This window comes from Bombyx mandarina, chromosome 17 (genome assembly GCF_030267445.1).
Source record: "Bombyx mandarina strain Sakado chromosome 17, ASM3026744v2".
Classification (NCBI taxonomy): domain Eukaryota; kingdom Metazoa; phylum Arthropoda; class Insecta; order Lepidoptera; family Bombycidae; genus Bombyx; species Bombyx mandarina.
This window is the reverse complement of record NC_143223.1, coordinates 15,776,552-15,798,310: the sequence shown is the minus strand read 5'-3', so window position 1 is coordinate 15,798,310 and position 21,759 is coordinate 15,776,552. Positions and strand designations below refer to the sequence as shown.

The 21,759-nt window shown below is 40.1% G+C and overlaps 1 protein-coding gene across 1 annotated transcript in view; it reads left to right on the top strand.

The window, feature by feature from the left end:
- Nucleotides 1–3,210: 3,210 nt before the first annotated feature.
- LOC114248051 (uncharacterized) overlaps nt 3,211–21,759 on the top strand; it is a 35,593-nt gene continuing 17,044 nt past the window's right edge. The window contains exon 1 of the mRNA XM_028181170.2: nt 3,211–3,357. The gene's annotated coding sequence lies outside the window, so the exon portion shown is untranslated. The remainder of the gene's footprint in view (nt 3,358–21,759) is intronic.

Below are 21,759 nucleotides of genomic sequence, written 5' to 3'. Positions count from 1 at the left end.
TATATCTCAAGATGGGTAATGGCATTTACGTAGATGTCTATGGGCTCTGATAACCACTTAACACCAGATGGGCTGTGAGCTCGTCCATCCATCGAAGCCGTAAAAAAGGGCTCTAGCCCTCAATCCCAACTCAATACCATTTGAGCGCTGAACCACTTCCAACCACAAAAATCTACAGAACAATACTCCATTCAGTAGAAATCTATAATGATTATTTTCTCTACAAGAGACTGCTAACCGATAATTAGTGAGCAGAAAAAAAAACGGTAAATAATAGAGTATAATAAGACTTTATCGCTTCAATACATTTCCGGAACTAACGAAATCTTCATTCAAAGGACAATTTCTAAGATGAATATTTTATCTACTATCTCAGGATGGTAAATTATTCTGTCCCTTCACACTTATTGCAGGGGCGGACGAAATTTCATCCCTGATACAGTCTTATCAGAGAAGGTCATACTGTGTTTTGGCGAATGAATGGTTGTGACCCAATTTCGTTTTTACTACTGCAAATAGACAGGGGCTCAGAACGTATCTGATGTTAAATCGGTGCCGGATTCCATAGACATTACAAGGTAAAAGTCGTCACCCGCCTTGAGACGAGGTCTCAATTGAAGACATGAGTGGATGAAGGGGTTAAGTACCATTTTTAAGATAATTGAGTTTTTACATTAAATGAAGATTTTATGTGCCTATAAACCGTCTGAGACCTTAAAACTCCGGGTTTAAAGGCTATTTTTAATAATTTGTATGTAATGAAGGAGTTATGCACAAAGAAAAAGTACAAGTAACAAGAGTTTGTTGCCCGTTTTCTCAAAATTAACAAATTGTATCATATCCCCTTCATCCACTCATGTCTCCAATTATAAACGACTGTGGCACCCTTCAAACCGACACGCAGAATACGTACGAACAACATTCAAGCAACCTAGTCTTGTTATTAGAGATATTTTACAATGAGTAAGCGCAAAAGTTGCATATAACATTGCAAGAAGGCACTAGGTAAAGTGTTATTCGTATAATAAATATATAATACAATATTATATTGTTTTGTATCGTGTATTATATGTTTACTGTATGCACTAGGTTTGTGTTCCTAATTGTTCTTTCCTTCTGCGGGCCTACTGGAAGAGATTTCAACATGAAATAAGTAGTGCCCTTGTACTCTGTATCCTTATTGTCGTGTTTCTTCTAACAGCTGTGTGTACACATATATGTTAAATCAATATATAAATAAACTTGATTAAATTGCTAAAGACGTTTTAAATAACTTTCTTCTTGGTGCTACACGAATGTTATAGGTACGTGTGGTACCCACAGCATGGATCCGTGCTGTTGCTCCATTTATATTACAGTTTGACAACTTAACTTAAGTTTAGCTTTTTTTTTATTGCTTACATGGGTGGGAGAGCTCACAGCCCACCTGATGTTAAGTGGTTACTGGAGCCCATAGACATCTACAACGTAAATGCGCCACCCACTTTGAGATATGAGTTCTAAGGTCTCAGTATAGTGACTACGGCTGCCCCACCCTTCAAGCCGAAACGCATTACTGCTACACGGCAGAAATAGGCAGGGCAGTGGTACCTACCCGTGCGGACTCACAAGAGGTCCTAACACCAGTGAACTACCTTCCATTTACCTACCTTCCCGGTAAAAATAGCAAGTCTAAGATTTGTGCAGAAAGTAGTTGGGGGATTAGGCTGCTCTGTCTTCTTCGAGGCCACGTGGGTACGGCCGGCACGCCGCCCTGGGAACCGAAGATGGAAGCACTCGCCGCCGAATGATTCGCCTTGATTCGACTTTCGCGATAAAGGCGAATCACGGCCTGTACGTCAAGCACGAAAATCTATCTATAAGTCGTAATTTAAATGTATCGAGTACTCGATACGAAAATGGATCATTCATTAATTACATTAGATAGTACTCGATAGCCAGGCAGCCTTCGAGATTTACGTGACCGTATGTCAAAACAATTTTCGTGCTCTCGATTATGAGTACAAGTACCGAGTTTCAAGAACGCGACGCGTCGATTGCGAAACGAAAGTAAGTAAATTCATTCGTGCTGCTGAAATTAATTCTTTTTACGGACGGTAGGGGCGCTGTTTAAATCCTATACATTTTTTCTCGATAGCGATACTAATACTTCTTCGATACCAAGTCATTCGTGCTCGCCCCTCTGGTATAGGTGTAGTGCGAACGCAGAGGATTCAGCTCGCGGGTCAAACTGGACGCCTGTGTGCTTAGTGCGAGTTTCTTAACGTTCTCGGTAGCGTAAGAGTTAACTCAAATTTGTATGCAATTGTAACAGCACCCTTAGCGGCAAACGTTTCAACTCCACACAAATTTGAGTTAACTTTAACGCTATCGAGAACGTTAAAACGCGCAGCACACTGTACCGTTTTTTGTTTGGCCCCTAAGCTGTAAACAATGATCTAAAACGGTCAGTTTGTGAGTACTAACGTCTTTTATTCCATACGTGGCATGTTGTTGATAATAGTGTATATATCTTCAAGAAATCAAATTAGTAAATCAACTGGTCCCTGTATTTCAGAATTGGCATCCATTTTACCTGAAGATGTCCGATGAATAATACATTAAAATTTCTTGGTAACACCACCCTTATACTTACAGTCTACGTCTTTGAGCAAAAGAGCGATTTTCGATGGCTTTATTACTTAAGGATTCTTGCTTCATTTTCAAGAAATGAAACATTACAGAACGCAAAGAAATAATCCTTTGTTTGATGTTTCCTTATAAATTCATTGCACTTTCATTCCGACATTAAATCAAAAAAATTCAGGAATTTTCATTAAGGTCGTCTTTTTTCCAAATTAAGGCCAATAACTGTCACATTCCAATCCAACATTTTATCTTTTTCCTTCACGGATGCGTTTGATGAATACCGTTTACTTTAAATATTTATGAGTTTCGTCTTGCTTCGTTTATTTTGTTTCCGAGGTACAGGATCAGCGTCGTAAACGCTATAATGGTTTCAGTAATCAACGAGGGTTGCTGAAACAATAGTTTGAATCGCGTTCGGTGAACAATTCCTTTGTGCGGCGCTGAAAGAATTGCAAGCTTCATCAAGTGCTGTTCATGCACCAAGGAGCGTTCGGGCACAAATTCACAAATGTTTAGTGGTCGGCGCACGCATAATAACCTGTTGTATAGAGGGGAGTATCGACCGCACGGGCGGCGGGCCGGGCGAGGCAGTCTCGGACCGCTCTTCGTGCGCATCGGTCGTGTCGCTGTCCAGTGTCCGCTAGTGCGCCGCGCTCGGTGCCGCTCAGTGCTCCCAGTGCTCATAATGCAGCCGGCACCCGCTCGGCTCCAGTGAATCCTCAATATCAGGTGATTATAACAACTGCTGTCCTCAGGTTGTCAACATACAAGCCTCGTTCGCGTCCGAAAGCCGTGCGCGAGCGTTGCAATGCTTTTAACGATTTGTTTGGATTATTGATCTAGCATTTCAATTTTTTGTTTTGAAGTTGTAACGAACTTCTCAAGCGATGAGTTATACGTCGAGATGATTCAAGCGATAATCATCCGAAAACGTTCTTAGGTTGTAAACCAAACTTAGCCTATGTTCGTAAAATACGGACACCGATAAAGGGGATTTCAATCGGCGCGGAAGTTATTTCGGGATTGTTCGATGATTTCCAATAGTTTTTCTGGAATAGTTAACGTCCGTATTGTGGTTTGGGTTTTATATGCGCAATTCTGTTTCACATAGTTTCGGATAAACTGACAACAAACGAACGATCACGCAGAGTAGGTGGTAATTCTAACAAAACAATTATTTTGGATGATACTATTTGAGAAATTTTATACTTGAATCTTTGCTCATTTCATTACGATTTGGGAAAGAAAATTTATGCGTCTTAGCCCTTCGGTCGCGCACTAAATGCAGCCACAATCTGACGAAAGGAAATGTAAATTTGAGAAAACGCCCGATTTCCCTTGACACGGTAATACGGATATTTGACATTTTCTTATAAAACATTTAAGTCCTTCCAATAAAACATGAGTTTATTGTCGTAACTGAACGCGTAAAGTTTAATGAGCTTCAGGATAAAGGAGGGCGATGTATTTTAAGACCGTTTTTGCGTAACACCTTGGTTTCCTAACCGCTCGTAATTGGGCGGTACGGTAACAATGCTTTGGATTCTACAATAAATATATCAGTACTAAAGAATAGTGACCTAATTTAAAAAATGGAATTTTTATGCTAAAGGTTTTCATTCTATTTCAAAATGGTTATTTATAAGATGACGTATCAAAGATACATTACCGTTGTTTAACATACTGTTGAGACTTGCGATTTCATGTTTTTGGACTTCGATTACTTCGTAACAGATCTTAAGCTGGTCGGCCCATCTCAGCTAATAAAAAGCAAATATTAATTTTAACCGCAGACAACGATCAGTATCCAATAAAACTTCGTTCATACCGTTGGCTACGTAAATACGTCACTGACAGAGTGCTAACACTCGAGAATGCACTTCAGATTATCTGAATACATTAGTAAGTGCCCAGCTTCAGACCTATGAGAGGCGCGGCTACTTAAAAGCCGGGCAGCACTCAAAAACCAAGTATCGTTTGATTTTCACTTGAGGATATTAGAACAGCACTTGACAATTTGCGACATGTTTCTTGAATTAGGCTTCTGATCCTGCTACAGGTATAAAGTATTTACTAAAGTAAATGCGTACCTGAAACGTCCTCGCGTAGACTAACAATACCTGATTAAGATTGGCAAAATTTACTAAAGCCTTTTGTGTACTTAAACAATATTCAGGAGTGACTTCCACGATAAAGGATATCGTATAATGATAATACAACGGTTAAACGGTAGTCGTCGGTATTAGTGAAGTTGTCGTGGCCTAAATGGCCTAAAGGATAACATTAAGACGCCCGGTGCATTCGTATCTAGCGATTCAACGGTGTTCGAATCCCGCTGGCAGGTACCAAATATTTCTAATGAAATAGGTACTTACTTAAAAAATGTTCATGATTGACTTCCACGGTGAAGGAATAACATCGTGTAATAAAAATCAAACCCGCAAAATTATAATTTGCGTAAATACTGGTGGTAGGACGTCTTGTGAGCCCGCTCAGGAAGGTACCACCACCCTGCCCATTTCTGCCGTGAAGCAATAATGCGTCTCGGTTTGAGGGGTGGGGCAGCCGTGTACTGTAAAGCGAAGACTTATAGAACTCATAGGTGCGTGGCGGGATTTACGTTTTGTAGGTGTCTTAAGATGCCATCTCATGTCATCTCAACAACAATAAAATGTGGTCATGGAATCCAATTTGGGTCGCGAAGAATTCTTTTGTCCCGATTTGAATATGATATGCTATGATAACTTTATTAATTTGCATATTATTTGTAGTACGAGATACGTAGAATATGAAATGAATTATATGTTAGAGGAAGTCTGAAAGTGGCACCTGTGGCAAAGAAGTTGAGAAGTACGCATTTGGGATGGTATGGCCATGTGATGAGACGAGATGAATATGAGGTTGGTAAGAGAGTGCTAACTATGAATGTGGAAGGATATAGAGGAAGAGGTGTAGACCTAAGAAGAAATGGATGGATTGCGTGAAAGATGATATGTGTAAGTAAGAGTATGGAAGGAGAAAACATGTTGCGCCGACCCCAGGTGACTGGGAGAAGGGCAGGAAAATTATGTTGCTTATTCGTAGTAGAGGCTGTATGGTGTGTATTGGGTGTAATGTATTGTGGTCTCGTGCGAGTGAGGAATACATAGTGATCTGTCCTGGTGAAACTGAAAAGGCCTCCGGGCCACCAGTAATCCCTCAATCATAAAAAAGGAATACATCGTTCTGTCGCGAAACAGGTTTGAAGGATGGGACGGCGGTTAGAATATACAATGGAGACTTTGAACCCATAACTCGAGGTGGTGGCATTCACGCCGTGATACCTCTGGGCGGTGGTAACCACCGCATACCGGCTTATATCGCCTGACCTCCGATATTTGCCAGTAGTAGATGAATTTTACGACTTAAATACGCGTTTATTATTCCTTCATATAGTTTACACTCAAACATATTTGATTGCACATACCTACAAAAAATTATGACGGTATGGCAATTGTAATTTCAACTTAACATTTGAGGCTTAGTGCGCTGATAATACCGGCCACTTGACACTTCACGAATATTGAATCAAACATGCCATTGATGTGTCAATAATCCCGCTTTTAACGTTGCTATCAGACAATGGTGCTTGTGATTTGATTTATTGGTAGTACCGAGATAAACTCGCTGTTTATCTGTTTAGCTGTTTTAGTGTAGTATTTGGGAGTAGCGGATGGAAATTGTCGTAGGGAAAGCTTTGAGCCTGTTTGATTTTGTTACCACAATACTGCGTAGTTCTGCGGAATTGATAGCTTACTGTGCTGAATGAGACAGCTGTTTAATACAATCTTGTAGTTCTGTGTTTTATTTGTAACAATGAATATCGAAAGCGGGTTAAGTGCTTACGAAATATTAGCTACCTAAAAATTAAATTCTTAGGTCTACCTCTACTTCTATATCCTTCCACATTCATAGTTAACATTTTCTTACCAACCTCATTTTCATTTCGTCTCATCACATGTTCATACCATCCCAAACGCTCACTTCTCAACTTCTCTGTCACAGGTGCCACTTTCAGACTTCCTCTAACATTTTCATTCCGTATTCTATCCATTCTCGTTACTCCACACATCCATCGCAACATTCGCATCTCTGCTGCATGCAATCGCCTTTCATCCGCTACCTTAGTCGTCCAATAAGCTGATCCATATAAGACGACAGACCTTATTGAGGTCTCATATATCTTCCCTTTTAGGGGAAGAGGAATGTGTGAGTCACATGTGGTGCCGGTGACCTGCCGCCATTTCATCCATCCTGCGTCAATTCTATGCCTCACAGTACGATCCAGTTCACCGTTGCTTTGGATGACAGAACCTAGGTATCGGAAGTCTCGACATACTGGCAAAGGTACTCCGTTGAGAGCAATGGGCTTAAAATTGAAGAGACCGCCAAAATCACAGAACAGATGCTCGGTTTTGGATCTGCCGATTCCTAGGCCAACATTCTCCAACTTGCATCGCCATGTCTACAGTATGTTTTGAACCTCGAGCCCGTTTTCTCCGACGAACTATAAACAGTTTTATGTGTTTACTTTTTAATAAAAAGACATAAGACGTAAGACTGAATACGTCACTAGAAACTCAACCAAATCGATTCAATAATTAAGGAGATTGAAGTACACAAACATAAAGATCGATTAATATTTCTTCAAAATGTTCTAGATAGCCGTTCCCAAATCGCAAACAAATCCCGAAGGGCAATAAAGTTACATTTATTTGTCCTCCGTCTCTATCACTCCTTTTGTACATTACGTTGCCGTCTCTTTCTTTTTGGGACATTTCCGCTGTCGTCCATTTTGTATAATTTAAGGGTGTTTAAGGAAATCCTTGGTTCTATTGATCACTTGTTAAATTATACGGTTTAAAAAAAACATTGATGTCGCACAGTTCATTAATTTATGAATTTTAAATATTAAGTTCCAGTCATTAATCTTCTGATCGCGTAATAAAAAATCAAACCGGCAAAATTATAATTTGCATAATTACTGCTGGTAGGACCTCTTGTGGTTCGCACGGGTAGGTACCACCCTGCCTATTTTTGCCGTGAAGCAGTAATTAATACGTTTCGGTTTGAAGGGTGGGGTAGCCGTTGTAACTATACTTGAGACCTTACAACTCATATCTCAAGATGGGTGGCGGCATTTACGTTGTATCTGTATGTGGGTTCCAGTAACCACTTAAAACCAGGTGGACTGTGAGCTCGTCCACCCATCTAAAAGCAATAAAAAAAGGCACTACTCACTACCTTCTTGTACTGCGAAGCGATCAATCCTTCCCATTCGCAGGGTAAAGCAGTAGTAATGCTGTTAGTATTTAAATCTTAAGACTAATGTCGACAATGACACCGCGTGGTATCTGGATTCGGTTAGCCATTTAATGTGATGTCGTACGCGGAACATAGTGAAAAAAGGCAGATCGGGTGGCACGGATAAGTCCAAATTTCTCTTGAACCTTTACAATTACACACTAGCCAATTAAGTATCTGTAACCATAATAAGGTATCATTCTTTATGAAAAAGATCTGAGAAACTATCTATTACACTTCCAGTTCTTAGTTGTGTGTGCCTAATGTGAAATGTACTCACAACTGCTAACGGCATTATGATAAGACAAGCGGCCCGCTCCGGCTCCGCTCGGGTCTTTAACAAAAATTTCAGCGATATTTGACGTTGTTTTATTTTTTTTAATAAAAGAACACTTATTGCGGCATAACTATAATATTTAGACAGACATATGCTGTCGCGACACTTTTTGTAAATAATAATGTATTCTACAAAGTCGTAGCACATCATTTTATTCTATCATCAATAGTTTTCGCAGGGCACGCGATGTAAAGAATATTTTAGGGAATTTTTTTACATCTTGGGTTACATTATTGGAGTTTTAGTAAGGATCCCTAATTTTTTCAAAAAAGATTATAGCCTATATCACTCAGGAATAGTGTAGCTTCCAAACAGTGAAAGAATTTTTCTTATCGGTTCGGTAGTTTCGGAGCCTATTCAATACAAACAAACAAACAAATCTTTCTTCTTTATAATATTAGTATAGATTTAATTAAATGTCTTTGTCAAAGAGCCTTACATATCAAAGTCTGTCTGACTATTTCTCAGAAGCCACGACGTCAAGATTGAGAGACGAGCGCATATTATTTCCGTTCGTTTTAGATAATTGTCGGAGCGACCTTCATCACGTCACCAGCAGACTACCCTATACGTACAGGGCTGACAGCTTACAGATTACTCAATTATTTTTATCGCTTTTGATACTTTATTATGAAACTAGGATTCCGCCCACAGTTCCGCCCGCGTTCCACTTTATACCACGTGGATGAAAACCCGTGCTCGTCAGTGGTATGAAAGGCTTTATTATTTCTCAAGGTTATAACTATTAACATACCGAATTTCGTCGAAATCTGTTCAGTGATTTGGGCGTAAAAGTTACTTTTGAATTAACAATAATATATTCTATATAACTTCAAATGTCGATAACTTGATCGGAAAATTAAATTTTAAGCAAACACTCTATAAGCAAACAGACAGACTAAAATTAGTTTTAAAAAAACACTGGCTTATGTTCTATTACTCATTAATTTGTTACCTCTTTCCTATTGTATCATATGTACATACACACAGGATTCCGGTTTCATTATAGATATATTGTTCAATAATTGAAAAAACTGATTAAAAATCCCAAAAACTCTATCTGTGATTACCCTTTGATGTGAAACGTTGACATCATCTGATTATAACGTTATGTCATCCTAACGTTACATTTTACTATGGCTTGTTGATCATTGTAATCTTTTTAGGGAAATAGGGCAGAGTGGGGTGCTGGGAGTAAGAGCAACGGCCTTAAACGATCCGGTTAATTCGTGAAGATAACTTCTAATTAAGCAATCCTATCGAATTTGTTCTCGTTATAGCAAAACTGTTCGAATAAGTCATCAGTTTTAAGTGAAATCAAGTAATCTAGAATAAGATAAAAATGTAGTAAAAGATTCCTCTACACGTGCGTGGCCTAGATAGCAAGATACCCGATATAGTCTAATCGAATGAAGCAACTATTACATTGTTCGCTACCTACCCACAAATAGGAAAAATAAATATAATAGTATTCAATATGTAAAAGCAACTATGGTGATAATAATATATCATTATCATTCTCCTACCCTTCTCCCAGTCACCTCGGGTCGGCGTAACATGTTTTCTCCTTCCATACTCCTCTATCATATATATATTTGTCGTAGGCGGCGGCGCCAGGGATGGCTGAGCGGTAGTTTCGTCATCACTCGTATTCGATTGAACTCAGTTTAGTCAATAAAACTTTTCAATAATAATTATTGAAACTCAACACACACAACTTTCACAATGACAGGATAAACCGACAGTTTCGTTGCACATACCGACAGACCGACTGACTGACTGATTGACCGTCAGAGACTCACTGCTGAGACGGACAGAATCACTGTCTGACACGGAATGCCACGACTCTGTCCACGTACCGCCATTTTATAACTGTGGCGTTACGGAGTCTACCCTTAATTTTGTGATATTTATCAAAACAACATTTCATCATTTAAAATAATAATCAAAACCACCGTCTTAATATTACTAAAAGTCGTCAACCACGACACGGCCATTCTGTCCCGGATGCGACATATTTTATTTATTTATTGCTTAGATGGGTGAACGAGCTCACAGCCCACCTGGTGTTAAGTGGTTACTGGAGCCCATAGACATCTACAACGTAGACGCGCCACCCACCTTGAGATACAAGTTCTAAGGTCTCAGTATAGTTACAACGGCTGCCCCACCCTTCAAACCGAAACGCATTACTGCTTCACGGCAGAAATAGGCAGGACGGTGGTACCCACCCGCGCGGACTCACAAGTGGTCCTACCACCAGTAGAAAATCATTTTACCATTTCTTCGCTCACTGCCCTCTTACACATATCGTCTTTCACACGATCCATCCATTTCTTCTTAGGCCTCTTCCATTAAAGCCTTCCACGTTCATATCTAACGCGATGGTAATATGAGTATGTTCTTTTATAAATCTTTCGTCTTTCTTACAAGTTACGAACACCTAACTCCGCTACAGTCTAATTAGCTTCCAATTAAAAGGCATTAGAAGACAAAAACAATTATATGTAATTCAATCTATTCGAGTTTGTTCCTCATTAAAACTTATTCAATTACAAGGCTTCTTTGAGAATTAATCTTAAGGGGCGATTAAAGGTCTACGTCGTAGTACCGTAGCTCTAGCTACGACGTAGCTAGCACTACGATTGGCCGTTTCCTGTTACTCAAAGTTATAAATTAGGTTTTACTTAAGCGCTTTTGAGTTCGGCCTTCGGTTGAGAAAATGTTCAATTTTTTTTTATTTCGATAATTTTGATGTAAGAGTAAATATTCACGTGATTATAAAAACGCGCTACATAAAATATAAAATTAAGCTTTGGTATTTCAAAAGTAACAATTATCCTCCAAATGGCATCTAAACTAAGCAATCTTAACAATGCGATTCATCTATGTACACTCAAATTATATGCTCGAAATCCAATTGTCTAATAATTAAAACTAAAAGAGGAAACAAATCCGGTAGTAAAATTGAAGGGACCTTCCAAAGCATTCCGAGTCTAATGGAAACAAGCTTCACTCACACACGACGGCATTACAAAAGGTAAGAGCCTTTTATTGAAATAAATTTAATTTTTTAGATAACTGGCAACAAATCACGCACGTTTGTCCGGCCCCAAATCAGGATCCCTGTGTTATGAGACACTGACATACATACTTATATATATACGCTTAAATATATACATGTGTAAATAATAAACATCCAGACAAAAAGCAAACAAACCTGTTCATCACACGAATGTTTGCCCAATGTGGGAATCGAACGCACGACCCTTGGCGCCACAGTCAGGGGTGCTCACCACTGCAAAAAGTTAAACACCCTCTAGTGTAGCACGTAAACGTAATCCGAATCAATGATGACTTGTCAACATTTTCTGAATCTGCGTGAAACATACATGTCAAAAAATATTTATATAGAAACTAGCTGACCCGCTAAAACTTAACTTTAAACTTTTGTATAAAATAAACTTAAAACAAACAAAAGGAATCCGTCCGACGGGGGACACATCAAAGGGAAAACAAAAGTGTTATTTTTATTTATTTCCGAGCATTTTCATATTTGTCTACCTTTTAAACCTTCTCTGGACTTCCACAAATAATTCAAGACCAAAATTAGCCAAATCGGTCCAGCCGTTCTCGAGTTTTAGCAAGACTAACGAACAGCAATTCATTTTTATATATATAGAAGAAGAACATAGAAGATTTTGAGGGTAGTTAGAACAATATTCAAATGACGACGAGTAGTAAGTACCTTAGACGTTTCCGACCATAAAACTACAGTATTCGAAACTTCGACAATAATACACATAAGTTTGCGTCGTAAAATTATTTTAATGGCATTTATATACATTCCTTTTATTGCATAGATGGGTGGACAAGCTCACAGCCCACCCGGTGTTAAGTGGTTACCGGAGCCCATAGACATCTACAACGAATGCCCCACCCTTCAAACCGAGACGCATTACTACTTCACGGCTGAAATAGGCGGGGTGGTGGTACCTACCCGTCCGGACTCACAAGACGTCCTACCACCACATTAATGTAAGTATGGATTAGTTGTGTAATTTTCGTCTAAAACATTAGTTCTCCCAATGGATCATTATTGCTCTTTCATATATTCGTAAGTGTAATATTTATGTCGATTTAAATCGATCCTTTGAATCTCCGGCGTAGTAAAAACTACTTCCTCTGTTTGAGTGACAGCCACAATTATCGTCATTTGCTTATTAATTCCCAACGCTTATAATACTTTAGGTTCCGTGGGCGACGGACGAAAATGTAAAATGAGAATATTGAAGGCGAGATAACTGTTCAAATAGGTCACGTCTGAAGTTAAAACCGATGAAAAACATTAATTTTTTGACAGTTATAACAAGTATAATTCCTATTAACCCGAATATACCCTTTTTTTTTTCGGGTAAGGGACCGAACCTTCTACGAGGTCCCCGCGCAAAAGGGGCGCGCGGGGTATGTGAGACTACGATCTGCATGGTGTTGTGAGCAGACCGCGGGCCCAAGGATTTTAGGGTCCACCCACTAAACGACTCCCCTGCACTCTTACACCCGACGTCCGATCCCCTCCGAGGTCAGAACCCGGATGAGGTAGAAGGGGTTACCGCGGTCAACACTACAACCAGACGGAACCCGAATATACCCGGCATGCAGCTCGCAAAACCGTTAGTTTGTTCAATTAAACAAATAACAAACATAACGCGCCGAGTTGAAAAAACTCATAAAAATGTTTCATTATGCAAATATTTATATTTTCGTTTCATTAGTAATGTTCGTTGAGATGATTCAAATTATTATTCATTACTATTAATAAAGATGTTATTTAAAATGCGTATTGATATGAATTATTTATGAGGGCTTATTGCCGGCCGGTTTAATATCACGCTATAGGTACGTTTGGACGAGTCACATGACCTACTTCGTGATAAGCAATTACTTGAGACATTGATTTGATTTTAACATGGCTATCTAATCCTTCAAACTGGAAGGCATGACACTTTCGTGGCAGAAATAGGCCGGAAGAAAATGAGAACGGACTCCTCTAAGTGACCTCAAGCGTTCCTTCCTTCTTGCGTTGATAATCCTCAATGCTGAGGGTCGTGACCTCAATGAGGCTTTCTTGGGAAAACACACATGGTGGAATCCCGCGTCCTACCATGGTCGTGCTTTTGGAAGAGACTTAGTTCTTCGAAGCCGCTGAAGCCTTATTTGGATCCAGCTACCGGCGCCCGACATGAGACGTTGACTGGTTCACGGTGGAAAGGTCGATCTCCAACTCAACCTTCCTCTTTTCTCATCCGGGCTTTGGACCGGCATCGGCAGAGTTAAGCAAGTGTTCCTTTTTTATTGCATATATGGGTGGACGAGCTCACAGCCTACCTGATGTTAAGTGGTTACTAAGAGCCCATAGACATCTACAACGTAAATGCGCCACCCAGCTGGAGATATAAGTTCTAAGGTCTCAGTATAGTTACAACGGCTGCCCCGTCCTTCAAACCGAAACGCATTGCTGCTTGACGGCAGAGATAGGCGGGGTAGTGGTACCTACCCGTGCGGACTCACAAGAGGTCCTACCACCAGTAAAAATCCTTATCTCACTGATATCCTTAGATCACCGATATTAAATGATCCTAATGTGTATCGCAACTGTAAAATTATCGGCAATTTTAGTACCACGCATCGCATAAAGAAACGACTCGCATCAGCTATTTATAACGATTTTCTGTTCAACATTACGACACATACACGTACATTGTAAACATTTACTATTGTATTTAGGGAAGGCACCGATTTAATGTGTACGAATTTGAACATTTCTTTTGTTTTAAGGAATATTGTGAGCCTTTCTGTTACTGCAGTAAAACCTTGTTCTGGGGTTGGTTGATGTCTCCATTGCATAGTCTAAAGTTTCACGACGGTATGGCGACGGCTATGGACTGGTCTGTCAAAATAGGCTGTCTTCTTTCTCACGTATCATGTGAAGTGTGTAAAAAAGAATTAAATTTGTAGGTTCAATTATTACAATATAATTGTTTCTTTTAGTTGTGATATTATTAGTTATATGGTGGTTCAAAGCGTTTTGGTAAATTTTCTGCATTGTAATGTAATTTGTAAAGGCTTAGTTTAATAATTTATTCTGATATGATTTTCCGCAGTGTGTCTCTGACCTCAATTCATGCGACTGGTAGTTCTGAGATTGAGAGAGACCGCAGAATTTCTATTCACTAATTCCCTAACAGTGAGCGATGCAGTGTGGTATTTGAGTTTTGTCTGTTGTAAAAATTTTTTTTTACCGATCTGTTGATGTTACTCACTTAGAATAACTACGGCTTCGATCATCATTTTTTTCCCAGAAATAATATATATAGGCCCTCGTGTTCATGCTTATTTCTAAATACGTTAAGAGCAATACAAAAATGTAAAATAAAAATTCTATAGAGGACAAAACATCAGTAATAACACTTGCCTTCCCTTTCGGAAACAACAGACCCTCTATAAATTGTGTTGTATTCCAATAATACATATTTTACTACAATAGTGTTTCTTATGTATACGTGATGCTTATAGCTATCATTTTTTTTATTATTTTTAATGGAAATTAAACACGTTTGAATTTTTAGGTTATAATCAGTCGCCTTATGGTTCGGTGAAATTTCTGTACTGGCTGTAGTATTCATTTTCAGGTTAATATCAGTGTACTTGTTGAAAGATCTAGTAGTAGTAATAGTAGACTCTAGTCTTTATATGATTCTACTGTACATGTGTATGTCACTAAACTCCTCCTAAATTGTTGGATCTTTTTTCCTACCTAAGCTGATAGGCGGCTATCTAAGCCTTGAGAGACTATGTCACCGTTACCCTAGTGTGTAGGTGAGCTCTCGGGGCTCAAACCAGGAGGCGTTGCGAACACACTGGCCCTAGAATGTATGCATTCATTCGTTCATTCCATTCATTTTTTTTATTGCTTAGATGGGTGGACGAGCTCACAGCCCACCTGGTGTTAAGTGGTTACTGGAGCCCATAGACATCTACAACGTAAATGCGCCACCCACCTTGAGATATAAGTTCGAAGGTCTCAAGTATAGTTACAACGGCTGCCCCACCCTTCAAACCGAAACGCATTATTGCTTCACGGCAGAAATAAGCAGGGTGGTGGTACCTACCCGCGCGGACTCTCAAGAGGTCCTAAATGTATGCAGTGTATGCAGGACAACATCTATCGGGTCCGCTAGTAAAATGTACAATTTTAGGCAACCCTATTCATACACGATACTAAAATTTAACAACGTTACGGGAAGCTAAACGCCAAACGATCTGGGAAGTTAGCGTCCTAGATTTATTTCGAACTTTAGATCTAAAACGGTGGTTAGCTATATAACTGTTAAAATTCATCCAAAGGTACATAGCGTGTAGTGTTGAAGAAATCTCAAAAAGCAATTCGTTGTCATCTACAAGCTAGATGATTTTGAAGTCGTCGTGGCCTAACGGATAACACGTCCGGTGCATTCGTGTTGAGCGATGCACCAGTGTTAAAATCTCAGGCGGTTACCAATTTTTCTAATGAAATACTTACTCAACAAATGTTTCCACGGTGAAGGAATAACATCGTGTTATAAAAGTGAAACCCGCAAAATTATAATTTGCGTAATTACTGGTGGTAGGACCTCTTGTGAGTCCGCGCGGGTGGGTACCACCACCCTGCCTATTTCTGTCGTGAAGCAGTAATGCGTTTCGGTTTGAAGGGTGGGGCAGCCGTTGTAACTATACTTGAGATCTTAGAACTTATATCTCAAGATAGGTGGCGCATTTACGTTGTGGATGTCTATGGGCTCCAGTAACCTCTTAACACCAGGTGGGCTGTGAGCTCGTCCACCCATCTAAGAAAAAAATAAAATAAAAATAGCTCTAGGCAACTAACTGGTATAAATTCCAGGCCTGTATAAGATCAGTTTATTGTAATTGAAGTGTCATTTGAACCATGCCCAGTCGAAGAAGGTTTTTATTTTTACCATCACACTTTCCGCTACCGGAGTAGAGTTCATCCATACTATCAGAAGCCTTGCGTTCATCGACAGTGAGTTTCCAGAGGTCTTTTTTGCCACGTACCATCCGGCAATGGAATGAACTCCCCTCCACGGTGTTTCCCGAGCGCTATGACTTGTCCTTCTTCAAACGAGGCTTGTAGAGACTATTAAACGGTAGGCAGCGGCTTGGCTCTGCCCCTGGCATTGCTGAAGTCCATGGGCGACGGTAACCACTCACCATCCGGGCCGTATGCTCGTCTGCCTACAAGGGCAATAAAAAACAATAAATAAAAACGTATTCGTTTAGAAGAGAGATGAAAGGTTTCCGTTCTAGCGAGTGCAATTGCTCATACTCCAATACAATATATACTTGCATTTGGCTCGTTTATCTGGGGCGACCGACATAACGTACACATGTAGCTCCACATTAGTCCAGTAGATTGACCTCGGCTGTCTCCGATCCATTACGAAAACAAGAGGGTATCGTCTTTCGCATTGACACTGGTTTGTCTGCCAACTATAACTTTATAATACCAGTGTGAGAATTTAATGCTTTTGGAGTTCGTGTAGACGACGCCGCCACCACGTCGCCATCGGCGTTGTGTAAATGTGGTAGACTAGACGCGATACTACTTATAATAATAATAATAATAGCCTTTTTATTCCTAAATATAGGGTTACAAGGGGTCCCTAAGTTCGGTGTGCCTTTCGGCATAGGCCTCCTCCAATTCCTTCCAATGGGTCCTATCCCTTGCTACTCTCGGCCAGAATGGTCCCGCTGTCTGTTTCAAGTCATCTTCCCATCTCCTGATACTACTTATAGTACTCTTTTAAAGCACTCGCTTTCTTTTTCATGTTGATGGTTTCCAAAGTTGAAATAGCTAATGGTGGCCAAATTCCGAATCGCACCACAAGAAGAACGGTCCAATTTGGCAAAAATTTTTAATTTATTATCTTTTTTTTTCTTTTCGCCTATCCCTTGATTGCCTAAGGGGGCTCTTCTACCTACGTGCGGACTTGATCGTTTTAAATTTGAATTGAATTATTTGTTTCCCTTAAAGCAGGGGTTCCCAAACGTATTTTGTCTACTGCCCACTTTGAGAATAATTTATTTGTTAGCGCCCCTATTTTTCACCTACTTAAAAACCACAATAGCGAGAGCTCAGTCGATGAAAAGTCCTTCAGTCCTCCTAGATGAAATTACAAATGCCCTCCCAAACCTCTACACAACGCCCCCTTTTTTTTGGGTTTCTTACCGCCCCCCTTTAGGTCTGCAGCGCTCACAAGGGGGCGTCATCGCCCACTTTGGGAATGGCTGCCTTGAAGCATACCTTTAGATTGTGACATTATCGGTTTTCTGTTGCGTTACGCGGTGTCTTAGGGTAGTCGCCTGGTACTAAACTCACGAGTTACAACTAGGTACATACATGAGCTATTTCAATTCCGCGGCACGTTTGATTTATTTAATAGCTATAGAAACTTCGAGTGTTTCGCAGTTTTTGTACTCACCGAAAACTGACTTTTGTGTTAAATAATTTAAAAAGAATTTTAGTTGAGAATGAAAAATGTCTATGTTGCGATCAAAAGTTCTAATAGTCAGGTCATGACCCCGGCTCGTTTTCATTTGACCGTATATGAGTTTGTTCGTAATAAAAATGTTAATGGCTTATAAGTTGCTGTGACCTTTGTAGACTTTCTTGTGTACTGTGTAGGTTCGCTCAGTTAATGACATTTTTAGAAGTCATGCTGCTGTGAAACGTTCCCTTTTAAATTGGTTTGTCCATGTCACGATGCGTGCTGTGTGTGCGTGTGTGTCAATTCGAATCTTCAAATGTGTGTGTGTGTTTCAACTCAAACTAAAAAAAACAATGTTTACAATAAATAATTCTGAAGCTTGTGATAAAACCGTGTACGTACAGACAGCGCGTCGCCTGGCCTGCTCGACGGTGTATAATATTTGTGTGACGTCACTGAGAGGAAGATACTAATTCCGATTTTAACAGATGTTTCTACTTAGTCTTCATTTACGTATTAGAGTATTTTATGTCCGACATGAAATAAAACATGTTAATTGAGGCTGAAGATTAAATTGTATTTTGTAATGTTTTGTCTTAACCTTCAAACCGAAACGACTGACTTCCACGGCAGAACTAGGCAGAAGGAATCGTCTACTATTTCATGCTTACAATATAGACCATTTTTAGTTATGTATTTTTTTATAATAATAATTATGTTTTCATTTTTGTACACCACTTTACTCATTCATTGTTAAAACGCTTTGTGACACCTGTTAAATACGAATCCACTTTAAAATTGGTACCTCCTTACAGGATTTGAGCCTCGGCGTAATCCCAGCGTTCGATACTAGACCCGCTCACCGCCCTCGCCGAACCGCTTGCGACGAAGGGCTCGACGAGTAAATTAACCCACAGACACAGCCCACTGAGTTTCTCGCGCGATCTTCTCAGTGGGTCGCGTTTCAGATCCGGTGGTAGATTCTGCGAAGCACGGCTCTTGGTAGGGTTCGTGTTAGTAACGTCGTCAGGTTTTGAGCCCCGTGAGCTCACCTACACGTCAAGGAGAAGCTGAAATAGCCTCTCAAGGCCATCAGCATAGGTAGGAAGAAGAAAAAAGATACTAGAACCCCGGGCGTTGGCTTATTAGATTCCGACGACTTCAATATTCAAAGGTTAGCCAGATTTAACGTTCTAGAATACACGACCTCACGGCCTATCCGGTACAAGTGGGTACTGGATAACATAGACCTCAAAAAAGTAAGTACCGCAACCCACTTTGAGTCCTAAGTCTTAAGTCTTAGAGTACAACGACTGCCCCACTCTCAAACGCATTACTGTTTCACAGCAGAAATAAGCAGAATGGTAATACCTACCCGTGCGTACTCACAAAACGTGACACCACTAACAAATGCTGTGATTGCAGTTATTACTTGCATACACACATTTTAAATGATTCACCCGCTGTTTCATAACTCCATAAGCTACAAATTGTAAATTTCTGCTCAGCCAGCGGTTTGAGATCTAATGAAAACGTATCTAAATCTTTCAAATTACCTTCTGCCATCAATATTGCACTGTATATTGAAAAAAATTCCCAACATTCATCGTATAATCAATATAATTAACGGTTTGTTTGTTTAACTCCGCCTTGCTTTAGTCTGCGCGCGCCGAGAAAATTGCCAAGGTCTTTGTACGTAATTGTTCGATTATAGTAACATTTATAAAATCTATATAGATAGGAAACTCACAAGAATCAATTTTATTCTTCTTCTCCATCGCTCCCTCATTGCTGAGGATCGTGACTCCGTTTCAGCCTATCGACTGCCAGTTTCCATCGGTTCCGGTCAGTTGCCTGGTGCAGTGCAGCGCTAAGTGGTCCGCTGCTTTGCTCGGAGATCTGGTCGGACCAACGTTTGGGGCTCCGGCCTCTAGGACGTTTTCCTTCTACTTTTCCAGTGACCATCAGACGTTCCAAGTTGTCTACTCCTCTGCGGGCAACGTGGCCATTATGCGTTGCAGTAAGGTGGCAGACAGGCGTTGAGCGTTCTCCATTGTAAGCTGATGTAGGACCGAGATATAGAATATATATAGAATCAATTATACAAACATTCATAAAATTAATTTATTGCAATAATCGCTAGTTCATATGTTCGCTAGGTCAAACCTAACCCACTTAGTTCACCGATCTTTGATTTGACTTCTGTTTTATTGCTACACAAAACCACTCGGTATTCCAATCTCAAAAGTTCTTGAAAATTTAATGGTAAAATCAGTCCGGCCGTTTCGGATTCTATAGGGATCAAACACCCACGTCGACTTTTATAGATATAGATAGTTTTTATTTATTGCTTAGATGGGTGGACGAGCTCACAGCCCACCTAGTGTTAAGTGGTTACTGGAGCCCATAGACATCCACAACGTAAATGCGCCACCCACCTTGAGATATAAGTTCTAAGGTCTCAACTATAGTTACAACGGCTGCCCCACCCTTCAAACCGAAACGCATTACTGCTTAACGGCAGAAATAGGCAGGATGGTGGTACCTACCCGCGCGGACTCACAAGAGGTCCTACCAACAGTAATTACGTAAATTATAGTTTTGCGGGTTTGAATTTTATAACACGATGTTAATCCTTCACCGTGGAAGTCAATCGTGAACATTTGTTGAGTACACTAGAGGTCCTACCACCAGTAAAAGATAGTTATACAGAAAGACTAAAGTTTTGAAATCGGTACCTTTTAAATAGAACTAGTTAAGGAGTTTCTAGCCTAGCCACTGGTAACCGGTTAAGATCACGTGAGTCATGAGCTTTATCACCCGTCTTCATCCAGAAATAACAAAACAGTTAAGATCACACTGAGCCCAAAAGCCCAAACTAATCCACGAATATGCATTAGACCGCTGAAACACGAACGCATGTAAACTATTTATAAATGTTAATTAATCTTCGGTTTGTAATCGAGAATTCCTTTTCATCGCTCGATGACGGGAGACGAAACGCACTTTCCGATATTACAGCGTGATTAGATGCAAATCTGCACTTTAATCTTGTCCAACGTTTAGGACACTTAAATCCTCGTGGTCACGGTAGACTGCTTCAAATTTTGAACATCGCTTCATCTTTTATTATCGCTCTCAGCGAGTGTAGCTCATAATGTGACTTCTGCCTTTTTTTTTCCACATATGAACTTGAACAATAAATCGTACAGTTTCAATATTTAAATCGCAACGCATGTTCACGATTGACTTCCACGGTGAAGGAATAACATCGTGTAGTAAAAATCAAACCCGCAAAATTATAATTTGCGTAATTACTGGTGGTAGGACCTGTTGTGAGTCCGCACGGGTAGGTACCACCGCCTTGCCTATTTCGGCCGTGAAGCAGTAATGCGTTTCGGTTTGAAGGGCGGGGTAGCCGTTGTAACTATACTGAGACCTTAGAACTTATATCTCAAGGTGGGTGGCGCATTTACGTTGTAGATGTCTATGGGTTCCAGTAACCACTTAACACCAGATGGGCTGTGAGCTCGTCCACACATCTACGCAATAAAAAAAAAAAAACATCGCTTCATCTTTTATTATCGCTCTCGGCGGGTGTAGCTCATAATGTGACTTCTGCCGTTGTTGTCAACATAATATGAAGTCGTACAATAAATCGTCCAGTTTCAATATTTAAATCGGAACACATTAATGTATACGTACTCAACAAATGTTCTAGATTGACTTCCGCGGTGAAGGAATAACATCGTGTAGTAAAAATCAAACCCGCAAAATTATAATTTGCGTAATTACTGGTGGTAGGACCTGTTGTGAGTCCGCACGGGTAGGTACCACCGCCTTGCCTATTTCGGCCGTGAAGCAGTAATGCGTTTCGGTTTGAAGGGCGGGGTAGCCGTTGTA